Here is a 15,323-nt window from a genome sequence, read left to right as displayed (position 1 = left end):
CCATTCTTCTGGCAGTGTCTCCTTCTCTCGTATCAACTGGATCAGCTTATCTATCTCTAAGTGTAAGATCTCACCTCCCTCCTTGATTAATTCTTATGTTATTCTGTCCTCCCCTGGGGCTTTGTTGTTTCCGAGTCCTTTGATTGCGATTTTCACGTCATCTTCACTAACATCCCATTCTTCTTCATCTTTCTTTTCCTCCGTAGTGTTTGCAGGTAATATCTCATCTTGGTCTGGGCGATTCAACAGTTCTGAAAAGTATTCTTTCCATCTTTCTACAATTTTTTCCTTGTCATTTATCAAGTACGTCTAGCACTTACACTACTGGCCATTAAAATTGCTGCACCAAGAAGAAATGCAGATGATAAACGGGTAATCATTGGACAAATATATTATACTAGAACTGACATGTGATTACATATTCACGCAGTTTGGGTGCATAGATCCTGAGAAATCAGTACCCAGAACAACCACCTCTGGCCGTAATAACTGCTTTGATACACCTGGACATTGAGTCAAACAGAGCTTGGATAGCGTGTACAGTTACAGGTGCCCATGCAGCTTCAACACGATACCACAGTTCATCAAGAGTAGTGAGTGGCGTATTGTGACGAGCCATTTGCTCGACCACCATTGACCAGAAGTTTTCAGTTGGTGAGAGATATGGAGAACGTGCTGGCCAGGGCAGCAGTCTAACATTTTCTGTAACCAGAAAAGCACGTACAGGACCTGGAACATGCGGTCGTGCATTATCCTGCTGAAATGTAGGGTTTCGCAGGAATCGAATGGAGGGTAGACACATCTGAAATGTAACGTCGACTGTTCAATGCGCCGTCAGTGCGAACAAGAGGTGACCGAGACGTGTAACCAATGGCAGCCCATACCATCACGACGGGTGATACGCCAGTATGGCGGTGACGAAAACATGCTTCCAATGTGCGTTAACCGCGATGTCGCCAAACACGGATGCGACCATCATGATGCTGTAAACAGAACCTGGATTCATCTGAAAAAACGACGTTTTACCATTCGTGCACGCAGGTTCGTCGTTGAGTGCACCATCGCAGGCGCTCCTGTCTGTGATGCAGCGTCAAGGGTAACCGCAGCCACGGTCTCCGAGCTGATAGTCCATACTGCTGCAAACGTCGTCGAACTGTTCGTGCAGATGGTTGTTGTCTTGCAAACGTCCCCATCTGTTGACTCAGGGATCGAGACGTGGCTGCACGATCCGTTACAGCCATGCGGATAAGATGCCTGTCATCTCGACTGCTAGTGATACGAGACCGTTGTGATCCAGTACGGCGTTCTGTATTACCCTCCTGAACCCACCGATTCCATATTCTGCTAACAGTCATTGGATCTCGACCAACGCGAGCAGCAATGTCGCGATACGATAAACCGCAACCGCGGTAGGCTACAATCCGCCCTTTATCAAAGTCGGAAACGTGATGGTACGCATTTCTCCTCCTTACACGAGGCATCACAACAACGTTTCACCAGGCAACGCCTGTCAACTGCTGTTTGTGTATGAGAAATCGGTTGGAAACTTTCCTCATGTCAGCTCGTTGAACCTTGTGTGAATGCTCTGAAAAGCTAATAATTTGCATATCACAAGATCTTCTTCCTGTCGGTTAAATTTCGCGTCTGTAGCACGTCATCTTCGTGGTGTAGCAATTTTAATGGCCAGTAGTGTAGATGTGTTGAAGGCCCAACCAACGGGCATCACTGCCACCAAGACAGAACCAGCTTTCATCAGAAACACAAGAGCTCTCCACCCTGCCCTCCAACGAGCTCTATCATGACACCACTGAAGTCGCAAGTGGCAGTGGTTTGAGGTCAATTGAATAAAAGCTACAGGGAGTCTGGCTCGGAGCAGTCCTTAAAGTAACCGATTTTTAATACTTCGTTGTCTCCCTGTGGAGTAAACTGCTCCTCAAATTTCTGCAGCAGATGCAGTACGCAGCACCAGAGCCATACGCCGGACACGATGGTCTTCCCTCTTGGCAGTGCCACGTGGCCGTCCGGAACCCGATCTTCCTGTGGCCGTACATTCTCGTGAGCACGGCTGCCGGCAGTCACCTACAGTGGCTACGTTCCTGCCAAGACTTTCTGCAGCATCGCAGAAGGAACAACCAGCTTCTCGTAGCCCTTTTACAAGACCTCGTTCAGACTCAGTCAGGTGCTGATAATTGAGTCTCTGTCGCATCAAGGCCAGGTTCTCGTTCAAGTGAGCAAAAAATAGGCAAAGTTCTAAATTTTTTTTCTAGACGATGAAAAGACATACAAAGAACCTGTTTTAGGGATTATCATTGATCATACTTTGAAATTTATTGTAGATTTTCAATACAATAAATGGCGCGCGCAATTGTGGTTTGATCAAGGGTCTGCGAGTTTGAAGTACGCACACTGCGTGCAGTTCCCCAGGAGTTACGTGAAATCAAAAATGGATAACATCAGTTCATCGGACGTTACACCTAACCATAAGGAATATCAAGAGCTCAGATGGAAATCCAGTCCTAAGCGAAGAAGGGAAAGTAGAAAGGTGGAAGGAGTACATAGAGGGTCTATACAAGGGCGATGTTCTTGAGGACAATATTCTGGAAATGGAAGAGGATGTAGATGAAGATGAAATGGGAGATATGATACTGCGTGAAGAGTTTGACAGAGCACTGAAAGACCTGAGTCCAAACAAGGTCCCGGGAGAAGACAGCAATCCATTAAAACTACTCATAGCCTTGGGAGAGCCAGCCCTGACAAAACTCTATCATCTGGTGACCAAGATGTATGAGGCAGGCGAAATGCCCTCAGACTGCAAGAAGAATATAATAATTCCAATCCCAAGGAAAGCAGGTGTTGACAATATGTGAAAATTACCGAACTATCAGTTCAATAAGCCACTGCTGCAAAATACTAACACGAATTTTTTACAGACGAATGGAAAAACTGGTAGAAGCCGACCTCGGGGAAGATCAGTTTGGATTCCGTAGAAATGTTGGAACACGCGAGGCATTACTGACCCTACGACTTATCTTAGAGAATAGATTAAGGAAAGGCAAACCTACGTTCCTAGCATTTGTACGCTTAGAGAAAGCTTTTGACAATGTTGACTGGAATATTGTCTTTCAAATTCTTAAGGTGGCAGAGGTAAAATACAGGGAGCGAAAGGCTATTTACAATTTGTACAGAAACCGGATGGCAGTTATAAGAGTCGAGGGGCATGAAAGAGAAGCAGTGGTTGGGAAGGGAGTGAGACAGGGTTGTAGCCTATCCCCAACGTTATTCAATCTGTATATTGAGCAAGCAGTAAAGGAAACAAAAGATAAGTTCGGAGTAGGAGTTAAAATCCATGGAGAAGAAATTAAAACTTTGAGGTTCGCCGATGACATTGTAATCCTGTCAGAGACGGCAAAGGACTTGGAAGATCAGTTGAACGGAATGGACAGTGTCTTGGAAGGAGGATATAAGATGAACGTCAACAAAAGCAAAACGAGGATAATGGAATGTAGTCGAATTAAGTCAGGTGATGCTGAGGGAATTAGATTAGGAAATGAGATACTTAAAGTAGTAAAGGAGTTTTGCTATTTGGGGAGCAAAATAACTGATGATGGTCGAAGTAGAGAAGACATAAAATGTAGACTGCCAATGGCAAGGAAATCGTTTCTGAAGAAGAGAAATTTGCTAACATCGAATATAGATTTAAGTGTCAGGAAGTCGTTTCTGAAAGTATTTGTATGGAGTGTAGCCTTGTATGGAAGTGAAACGTGGACGATAAATAGTTTAGACAAAAAGAGAATAGAAGCTTTCGAAATGCAGTGCTACAGAAGAATGCTGAAGGTTAGATGAGTAGATCACGTAACTAATGAGGAGGTATTGAACAGAATTGGGGAGAAGAGAAATTTGTGGCACAGCTTGACTGGAAGAAGGGATCGGTTGGTAGGACATATTCTGAGGCATCAAGGGATCACCAATTTAGTACTGGAGGGCAGTGTGGAGGGTAAAAATCGTAGAGGGAGACCAAGAGATGAATACACTAAACAGATTCAGAAGGATGCAGGCTGCAGTAGGTACTGGGAGATGAAGAAGCTTGCACAGGATAGAGTAGCATGGAGAGCTGCATCAAACCAGTCTCTGGACTGAAGACCACACTTCGATTTCGATTTTTGGCGTTTTTTCCACTTTCATGACTTTACAAGAAATAATTGATATTAACAAATTCCATATATTATAGAATAAGCTCTCAACAAAAGTGGTTACTTTTGGGGGGGTCAAAGGCATAAGTTAATAGGTTGAAACTTTTATTTTATGCTGTAAGCAGTTTTGAAAAACTATTTCTCGAGAAAACATGTTTGAAGTTCAGGAAAAACTTTTAAATTTATTTATGTATTTATTTATTTATTTATTTATTGTTCCGTGGGACCAAATTAAGGAGTAGTCTCCATGGTCATGGAACGAGTCAATACATGAAATTATAACACGGTATTAGAAAGAGATAAAATGAAATATAAAAAAAACATATTCAGGTGACAAGTCGTAAGTTTAAATGAAGAAAATCAACAATGTAAAACTTGAATTTGCTTAATTTTTTAGCTCTTCCAGGAGCTCCTCGACAGTTGTTAGTTCAATTTGTATAAGAACAACAAGTTATTAAATACTTTTGATGCCGCTGAACACAAATCTGAAGTTATTTAGACCAGTTTTGACCAAAATTAACCAAAAAATTGTTTTCGTCACTTACGTTTTGTCTGCAATTCCAGTACCGTATATCAACACTTTCTCTAACTCCGATTGTTCCTGGAGAGCAATTCATTCTTCTTCGCCGGCCGGAGTGGCCGAGAGGTTCTAGGCGCTACAGTCTGGAGCCGTGCGACCGCTACAGTCGCAGGTTCGAATCCTGCCTCGAGCATGGATGTGTGTGATGTCCTTAGGTTAGTTAGGTTTAAGTAGTTCTAAGTTTTAGGGGATTGATGACCTCAGAAGTAAAGTCTCATAGTGCTCAGAACCATTTGAACCACTTTTGAACCCTCTTCTTCTTGGCGTAAAAAGCCGATCTGGCTTAGATATGCAACGTTCGGCAGCCTGCACACGTCGTTCATCAGGTTTTTCGGCGAATATGTTTGCATGCGTACTGCAATAGAAATCGTTTTGTGAACGTGCGTCAGGGCAAGACAAGTTTTCAATCTGGAGCGGGCGTTCCCGGCTGAGAGCGTCACACGGCGCCCGCGACACTGCTTCGAACAAAGGGCGGTAGAAACCTTTGTAACGCACGGATTAAAAAAAACACGTGTCCCAACATTCCAGACAAATACACCTTTCAAAAATGCAATAAAAAAAACCTGATTTACATCCTCATAGAGGTGCGAAATCTGATCAGACACAATCTTTCAGATGCACAAACACGCCTACCAACATTCGTTTATGTCGCACAACTCCTTCTTGGTATTGTGATTTTTGTCCGTCAGTGTATTATTTCTCAACAAAATGGTTCAAATGGCTGTAAGCACTATGGGACTTACCATCTGAGGTCATCAGTCCGCTAGACAGAACCGTTTAAACCTAACTAACCTAAGGACATCACACACATCCATGCCCGAGACAGGATTCAAACCTGCGACCGTAGCAGCAGCGCGGTTCCGGACTGAAGCGCCTAGAACCGCTCGGCCACCGCGGCATTCTATTATTTCTCAATTTACGATGTTCTACAAGAAGGAAATTACAGTAAAGTGAACACACTGAAATTCGAACTGTAAGATACTGAAAAAGGGAAAAAACCTATATTTTTTAACTTTTTCTATTTAGTCATCAGTCTTCTGACTGGTTTGATGCGGCCCGCCACGAATTCCTCTCTTGTAAAAACCTGTTCATCTCAGAGTAGCACTTGCAACCTACGTTCTCAATTATTTGCTGGATGTACTCCGATCTCTGCCTTCCTCTACAGTTCTTGCGCTCTACAGCTCCATCTAGTGCCATGGAAGTTATTCCCTGATGTCTTAACCGATGTCCTATCATCCTGGCACTTATCCTTGGCGATTCAGCGGAGAACTTTCTCGTTCCGTACCTTTCCAGACCACCTAATTTTCGGCATTCGTCTGGAGCACCACATCTCAAATCCTTCGATTCTCTTCTATTCTCGTTTTCTCACAGTCTATGTTTTACTACCATACAATGCTGTGTTACGGAAGTACATTCTCAGAAATTTCTTCCCTAAATTAAGGCCTATGTTCGCTACTAATAGAATTCTCTTGAGCGGCAATGCCAATTTTGACAATTCTAGTCTGCTTTTGATGTCCTCCTCTCTCTGTCTGCCGTGGATTATTTTGCTGCCTAAGTAGCAGAGTTCTTAACTTCATCTACTTCGCAGTCACCAATTCTGATGTTAAGTTTCTCACTGTTTTCATTGCTGCTACGTCTCATTACTTTCGTCTTTCTGCTATTTACTCTCAATCCGTTCTGTACCCAACAGACTGTTCATTCCATTCAACAGATCCTATAATGCTTCTTCACTTTCACTGAGCATAGGAAAGTCATCAGTGATTCTTATCATTGATATCCCTTCATCTTGAATTTTAATTCCACTCTTGAACCTTTCTTTTATTTTTTTCCATAACTGCTTCTTCGATGTACAGACTGAACTGTTGGGACGAAAGACTACATCCAATCTTACACCCATTTTAATCCGAGCACTTCGTTCTGGTCTTCCACTCTTCCTTGGCTCTTATTGTATATTACCCGTTTCTCCCTCTAGCTTACCCCTATTTTCCTCAGAATTTCAAACACCTTGCACCATTTGACACTATCGAACGCTTTTTCCGTGTCAACGACTCCTAAGAACGTGTCGATTTTTCTTTACCCTTACTTCTATAATCAACCGCAACATCGTAATTGCCTCTCTGGTGTCTTTACCTTTTCCACAGCCAAACTGATCGTCATCTTGTCAGCAACTTTCATGCTTGAGCTGTTAAGCTGATTGTGCAGTAATTCCCGCACTTATCAGCTCTTGCAATCTTCGGAATTGTGCGCGATGCTCTTTTTCCGAAAGTCAGATGGTATGTCGCCGGACTCGTATATTCTACACACCAACGTCAATCGTCTTTTGTTGGCACTTTCCCCGATGATCTTAGAAATTCCAATTTAATGTTGTCCAACCCTTCTGCCTTATTTGATCCTAAATGTTCCAAAGCTCTTATGAATCTGATTCTAATACTGGGTCCCCTATCTCTTCTGAATCGACTTCTGTCCCTTCTTCTATCACGTCATCAGACAAGCCTTCCCCCTCATAGAGGCCTTCACTGAATTCTTTCCGTCTATCCGCTCTCTCTGCTGAATTTAACAGTAGAAGTCCCATTGCACTCTTAATGTTACCAGCCTTGCTTTTAATTTCATCGAAAGTTGTTTTGACTTTTCTGTACCCTGAATCAGTCCTGCCGACAATCATTTCTTTTTCGATTTCTTCACATTTTTCCTGCAACCATTTCGTCTTAGCTTCCCTGTACTTCCAATTTACTTCTTCCTCAGTGACCTATATTTCTGAATTTTCCTGAAAATTTTTGTACTTCCTTCTTTCATCGATCAGTTGAAGTATTTCTTCTGTTACGGATGGTTTCTTTGCAGTTACCTTCTTTTCACCAATGTTTTTTTCTTTTCAACTTCTGTGATTGCCCTTTTTATAGATGTTCATCCCTCTCGAACTGTAGTGTCTACTGAGCTATTCCTTAATGCTGTATCTATAGTCTTAGAGAACTTCAAGCGCATCTCGTCATTCCTTGGTACTTCTGTATCCCAGTTCTTTGCGTATTGATTCTTCCTGTCTAATTTCTTAAACTTTAGCCTATTCTTCATCACTACTAGATTGTAATCCGAGTCTATATCTGCTCCTGGGTACACCTTACAGTCCAGTATCTGATTTCGGAATCTCTGATCATGATATAATCTAACTGAAATCTTCCCATATTACTTGACCTTTTCCAAGTATACCCTTCCTCTTGTGATTCTTGAACAGAGTATTCTCTATTACTAGCTGAAATTTATTACAGAACTCAATTAGTCTTTCTACTCTCCCATTGCTTGTTCCAAGCCCATATTCTCCTGTAACTTTTTCTTCTACTCCCTTCCCTAAAACTGCATTCCAGTCCCCCGGTGACATATTTTCATCTCCCCCTCTCATACTGTATTACTCTTTTAATATCCTCATACATATTCTCTATCTTTTTATCTTCAGCTTGGGACGTGGCATAGACACGTGGACTATCGTCGTAGGTGTTGGTTTTGCTGTTGATTCTGATACGAACAACCCTGTCACCGAACTGTTCACAGTGACGTACTCTTTGCCCTACCCTGCTATTCATAACGAATCCTACTTCCGTTATACCACTTTCTGCTGTTGCTGACATTACTCTATACTCATCTGACTAGAAATCCTTGTCTTCTTTTCATTTCACTTCACTATCCCCCACTATATCTAGACCGAGCTTCTACATTCGTTTCTCAGATTTTCTAGCTTCCCTACCACGTTCAGTCTTATGACGTACGTTCAATCTTCTGACATTCCACGTCCCGACTCGTAGAACGTTATCCTTCTGTTGGTTGTTCAATCTTCTTCTCATGGTCACATCCCCCTTGGCAGTCCCTTCAAGCAGATCCGAAAGAAGGGCTATTCCGGAATCTTAACTTACAGTTTATAAAACTGTCCCTCCTCTCCCTCTTGCCTTGTTGCTGGTGACCACAGTGGAGTGCCGTCACGAAACAACCAGGATTCCTCGTACCTTGAAGCGCCACAACGAGCCAGCGGTGGACCATTCAACTTCAGAAAAAGTAGTGAAGAAAGTTTTTGTTAACAGAGAGATCCTAACGTCAGTAATGATCATATTCATTTGGCAAAACCCTCTTTCACGTTCACTAGATCACAATGGAATTGTTTTGACAGTAGTTGTCAACGGAATCAGACCTGTGGGATACTTTTTTTTATTTCACAACTTCCAGAAAAGTCCTTGTAAGTGTCAAAACATCTGAAATGCTTAAACATATCTAGTCTGTCCAAGCGATCTGCAAGTGACTCAACATCTTTTTCACCAAAACTATTGTATTAAATGTCTTTGGGCCAAGTGCTTATGTCAATTACACGGGTTGAATTGGCCATAGCCACCTCCCACCACACGCCACTGCGCACGTTTTTTATTTTATTTTTTTTCATCGGAAGTGTCGATACACGGTACCAGTACGTACCGTAATAAATCAAGCCCTGGCAGCACGCCTCGACGCACTGATGCACAAGGGACTATGGATGTGGAGTGTTCCCGTAACTTACGAGGGCAGTTCAATAAGTAATGCAACACATTTTTTTTCTGAAACAGGGGTTGTTTTATTCAGCATTGAAATACACCAGGTTATTCCCCAATCTTTTAGCTACACAACACTATTTTTCAACATAATCTCCATTCAATGCTACGGCCTTACGCCACCTTGAAATGAGGGCCTGTATGCCTGCACGGTACCATTCCACTGGTCGATGTCGGAGCCAACGTCGTACTGCATCAATAACTTCTTCATCATCCGCGTAGTGCCTCCCACGGATTGCGTCCTTCATTGGGCCAAACATATGGATATCCGACGGTGCGAGATCGGGGCTGTAGGGTGCATGAGGAAGAACAGTCCACTGAAGTTTTGTGAGCTCCTCTCGGGTGCGAAGACTTGTGTGAGGTCTTGCGTTGTCATGAAGAAGGAGAAGTTCGTTCAGATTTTTGTGCCTACGAACACGCTGAAGTCGTTTCTTCAATTTCTGAAGAGTAGCACAATACGCTTCAGAGTTGATCGTTTGACAGTGGGGAAGGGCATCGAACAGAATAACCCCTTCAGCGTCCCAGAAGACTGTAACCATGACTTTACCGGCTGAGGGTGTGGCTTTAAACTTTTTCTTGGTAGGGGAGTGGGTGTGGCGCCACTCCATTGATTGCCGTTTTGTTTCAGGTTCGAAGTGATGAACCCATGTTTCATCGCCTGTAACAATCTTTGACAAGAAATTGTCACCCTCAGCCACATGACGAGCAAGCAATTCCGCACAGATGGTTGTCCTTTGCTCTTTATGGTGTTCGGTTAGACAACAAGGGACCCAGCGGGAACAAACCTTTGAATATCCCAACTGGTGAACAATTGTGACAGCACTACCAACAGAGATGTCAAGTTGAGCACTGAGTTGTTTGATGGTGATCCGTCGATCATCTCGAACGAGTGTGTTCGCACGCTCCGCCATTGCAGGAGTCACAGCTGTGCACGGCCGGCCCGCACGCGGGAGATCAGACAGTCTTGCTTGACCTCGCGGCGATGATGACACACGCTTTGCCCAACGACTCACTGTGCTTTTGTCCACTGCCAGATCACCGCAGACATTCTGCAAGCGCCTATGAATATCTGAGATGCCCTGGTTTTCCGCCAAAAGAAACTCGATCACTGCCCGTTGTTTGCAACGCACATCCGTTACAGACGCCATTTTAACAGCTCCGTACAGCGCTGCTACCTGTCGGAAGTCAATGAAACTATACGAGACGAAGCGGGAATGTTTGAAAATATTCCACAAGAAATTTCCGGTTTTTTCATCCAAAATTGGCCGAGAAAAAAAATGTGTTGCATTACTTATTGAACTGCCCTCGTATAATCACACAGCACCACCATTATAAACTGGATTTAAATATCACAAGCGAATAACAGTCATAACACGACTCTGTTGGGTTAAGTTTGATGATGACTAGGTCCACAGCCTTTGTGAAACTTTTAAACGAAATCATTTCGCTTTAGGCTCTTTAAACATTATTTATTGCGATTGCATTTTCGACACGTGGTCATTTTAAAGCATTTTCAAGACAATGGATGACAAGAGCGTCAAAGACGTAAACGTGCATACAGTATGAACTATGCAGTGGAAAGATGCTAATATGTGGAGTCGATATCCACAGACATACGTTATTAGACTGGCAAAGACGCATGTTTTACTGAAGACTGGTGTGTGGTAAGATAAGATGGTGGCACCTGGAAGTTTGTGTAACGTACTACAACGATTTTCTGGAAAGAAATGACGTTGTAAGCTGTACGAAGCGATCTAACCAAGTTCTGCAGTTGAGCACATATTTGCATACTAGTTGAGTTGAACACTAACATTGTAGAATCGTATTATGTGGAGAAGATCAAGGTACGTACACACACGTTTAAAGCAGATTGTAGCTTTCGTAAGAACACTCAAATGAATAAAGAACTTGTTATTGACAAGTAGCACATTCTAGTTATGGAACACTTTTCGAATAAAAGCCGATATCGATCAAAACTAGTTAAAACCCGTCACTAAGCTATGTCTGTTAGTACTAGATTTATTAAACCCCTTAAAACATATACAAAATATTTAAAAAATCTGTCACTATTTCAGATAATGACAAACTGTCGGCCGGCCGAAGTGGCCGTGCGGTTAAAGGCGCTGCAGTCTGGAGCCGCAAGACCGCTACGGTCGCAGGTTCGAATCCTGCCTCGGGCATGGATGTTTGTGATGTCCTTAGGTTAGTTAGGTTTAACTAGTTCTAAGTTCTAGGGGACTGATGACCTCAGCAGTTGAGTCCCATAGTGCTCAGAGCCATTTGAACCATTTGAACAAACTGTGATGTAATTGTTTACGCTTACAGACACTACAAAAGTACAAATACGTGAAATGTATCTTGCGCCAAGCCAAGTTTCTTTCCTTGTGTCTTCCGTTCCAATACTTGAAAAATTACAGTCAGATACGACGCATATATTGACTACTGTGTCAAAACTCTAAAGGTAACGTAGTTACATCGATTTGTTTCCCCTTCTTACGACTGTTTTATCAATAAATAAACAGCTGTTTGTTTACACGTTCTCTGTGCTCGTCGCCATATTGCAGTTCTAAAGTGCTGGCTTCAGCGACACCAATGATCCCGTACACAGTTTTGCCAGTCTAGTAATGTATCTCTGTGTCGACATCAAATGGTTTGTGTGCGTAGAAGGGAGAAAATTGACAGCAATATACGCTACACTAAAAACGAAATCCACAGATGATACTGAGAATATGGATTAAAAGTAGTGAAAAAAAGATGAAGTGACTTTCAAGTCGCAATAAAACAGTACCCACAAATAAAATGTACAGAAGAGGTTCTAAGATCTCATATTCACAGGGTATTCCCGTAAGAGCGTGCAAAGACTGAACAGGACGTAGAGAATGCTTCACTGAACAATTTGGGGCAGGGAACCTGGGGTCGGACAAGCCAGTTTAAGGAGATAATATGAATAAAATCACGTTACTGTGTACCTATTTATTTACATTACACATTGACACAATGATCGAACTATTTGTACTGTGTCTTACAAAATGTACTGAAACTGGCGGTCATCAACCTCAATGCAAATATGAGATTGGAGAACAAAATTCTGATGCGCCCTGACAAATGTCCCTGGAGTGCTTCGAATCACATCACAGGCAGCTACAATTCTGGCAACTAATTCCATGTCCACTGGGGTCTCACACACAAGTAACTTTACATATCCCCTTAGGCAGTAATCAAGAGATGTATAAAATGCTTGTTCAGCTGTCAGCTGCTTTTGTTTTAAACCCAAATATCAACCGGTTTCAGTCATGGACTATCTTCTCAGATAATGGTTAAAATGGTTTAAGCCACCACATTACATTTGTCACTACTTACTTAATATGTAGAGTGATACGCCCTGCTAAACCCGCAGGACAGGACAGGTAGTTTAAGTTGTGGAAAGGGGCCAAAATAAGCGGCTGTCAGTTACACTCGAACATACAACCTTTTATTTGATCAAACACTACAAGAGCCAATACAAAATTTAAAAAAAAACACAGATTTCGTTTAGGAACTTAATTAGCGGCTGAATGCGCCGCACAATCTCATGCCTTAAGTGCAAGGCCACTTTAATTTAAAAGCGGCTCAAGGCCAATAACTTAAAGCTCAACCAAAATCAGAAATTTGAAAGGCAAGGCCTTATCTTAAAACAGTTTCTTAATTAGGCTGAAGGCCCAAAGAATCTGTCACTTCAAGAGCAAACAACTGAAATTCAAAATGGTCTGAAGGCCCAACTCTCACACTCAATAACATTAATTTTAAAAATGCCAAAGGCTTTACGTAAAACAGTTCTTAAATTAGGCTCAAGTCCCAAACCACTTGACGCCTTAAGGGCAAAACAACCTTAATCTAAAAATCGACTAGAAGCCATCAAGTACAAACAACAAGAACAAACAAGAGAAGGCAATACACCCAAGGGTGCTCAGAAGTTCAGAGGGTCGGCCTGGAATTCAAACACTAACGCTCGCTTAGGTGAGACAGGCAGTCGGCCGAACCGTTGCCGATCCGACGACAACTCAACCGACAGACAGTCAACGGACCCACCGACAAAATAATCTCCGCTTCACCCGACCAGCACACAACAGGGAGTTCAATGGAACAACGTAGAAGGTACTGGCGCGCACAATCAACTATACATTGAGCTGTCAAACTACACACCGTGCTGGACAGCGACAACACGATGAGGAAAATACACTGCTTGAATTTACGTCAACGGACAGGGCAGGTAACCGGAACGTTAACGGCCACAAGGTAGAAGATTCCGCTGGTGCACTTCAATTCAAACAACCAAGTACAATTAAACTCCACCGGGGGGTGGCTAAAATTTGCCAACTTGAAAACACACGTTGTTGCTTGCGGGAATATCCCAACAGCCGACAACGAACTCCAAACGACACAATGTGAACAGTCGTGACTTGCTGGTAGATTAAGTCAAAACTCAACCTTCGCGTCCAGGATCGGTGAGCCACGAACCTCATAGCAATGGGAACAGCGCCACACACTCCGACACAGCATAGAGGCCGCCAGCGGGCCCCGGCCAAACTGAGGGCCGTGGAAATTTACTCGCTGCTCCACGCCAACCGACCAACTGCCCACACACAACCCAGACCGAAACTATAATCGCCAGGCCGAAGATAGTCCAAGGTACGAATATCGATACACACCGCTGCTGCCACCCGCGGAAAGAGAGAATAACAGCATAATCGCCATGACCGCGGGAGACTAAACACAGAATAGCAACCATGGTTTAATCCAACGCATAGCATGAGCCAGGAATGGCTCATAGAGTATGTCATGAATATAATTACGACACAGGACTTCTAGAAGCAAACACACTAAATGTACACAGAAGAGTAATGATGAGAAGGTCAGGACTGATCGTTTAGTCGAATAAACCTCTTTCTTTGAACGTATGGAACAGCTGAAGGTCAGAGAATTGCTTTTTTAGACACTTGGGGTCACTTGAGCTGGATCGACTTTAGACAATCTTCTAATTCCAAACTTAGGGATAAGTATGGTAGATGGTGGCCAACACCTGAAATCTGCTAATTTTAATAATGGCAGTGCCAAAAGATTAATTTGTTTTGTGGTATTGTGGGTTACTCATTGGAACGCGGTTACAATAAAATGCGTCGGTTAACTGACTAATAAATCTCGTGCTGTGCATTAATGTCAAAGAAGAATTTATATTTTTTCTTATTCTCTCCGTAGTTAGATTCAGTAGAAGTGTAGTTGCTTTTCGCCAACGGCCTTGCCGCAGTGGTAACACCGGTTCCCGTCAGATCACCGAAGTTAAGCGCTGTCGCGCTGGGCTAGCACTTGGATGGGTGACCATCCGGTCTGCCGAGCGCTGTTGGCAAGCGGGGTGCACTCAGCCCTTGCGGGGCAAACTGAGGAGCTACTTGACTGAGAAGTAGCGGCCCCGGTCTCGGAAACTCACACACGGCCGGGAGAGCGGTGTGCTGACCACAAGTCCCCCCATATCCGCATCCGGTGACGCCTGTGGGCTGAGGATGACACGGCGGCCGGTCGGTACCCTTGGGCCTTCATGGCATGTTGGGGGCGAAGTTTGGTTTTTTTAGCAGTTGCTCTTCCCCATACATAACAAGGATAAAAAGATAATATTGATATATAGATACACATATAACTTTTGAGAGTAAGTTCAATTTGTTCACGGTTTGTTTTTAATTGTGAGAGGTAGAGTAGTAAACAGTGTAGAAAAAAATGCCGCAATTGGAGGTCGGCATGCATTCCTCATCCAGAATCAAGACAAAAGTTTATCTAGAAAAATCAGATCGGATGCTTTTCGAAAACAGATGAATGCAAACGAAGAACTGGCAACAGTCACATCGTGTAGCGCATAAGAACGTGTATCGCCCCGCAGCCATCGTAGCTCAATGATGCCCCTTTTACGTGGCGCTTCCAAAGCCGGGTTTCGTAAACCGATTTCCCAATACCGCTTCTGGG

At 43.2% G+C, this 15,323-nt stretch overlaps 1 pseudogene; it reads left to right on the top strand.

Annotated features, from left to right (window-relative positions):
* The first annotated feature begins 14,597 nt into the window (after positions 1–14,597).
* On the top strand, positions 14,598–14,715 carry LOC124551654 (annotated as a pseudogene).
* Positions 14,716–15,323: the final 608 nt, after the last annotated feature.

This window comes from Schistocerca americana, chromosome 9 (genome assembly GCF_021461395.2).
Source record: "Schistocerca americana isolate TAMUIC-IGC-003095 chromosome 9, iqSchAmer2.1, whole genome shotgun sequence".
Classification (NCBI taxonomy): domain Eukaryota; kingdom Metazoa; phylum Arthropoda; class Insecta; order Orthoptera; family Acrididae; genus Schistocerca; species Schistocerca americana.
Note: the sequence above shows the minus strand (reverse complement) of the source record. Positions and strands in the feature narration are given on the sequence as shown.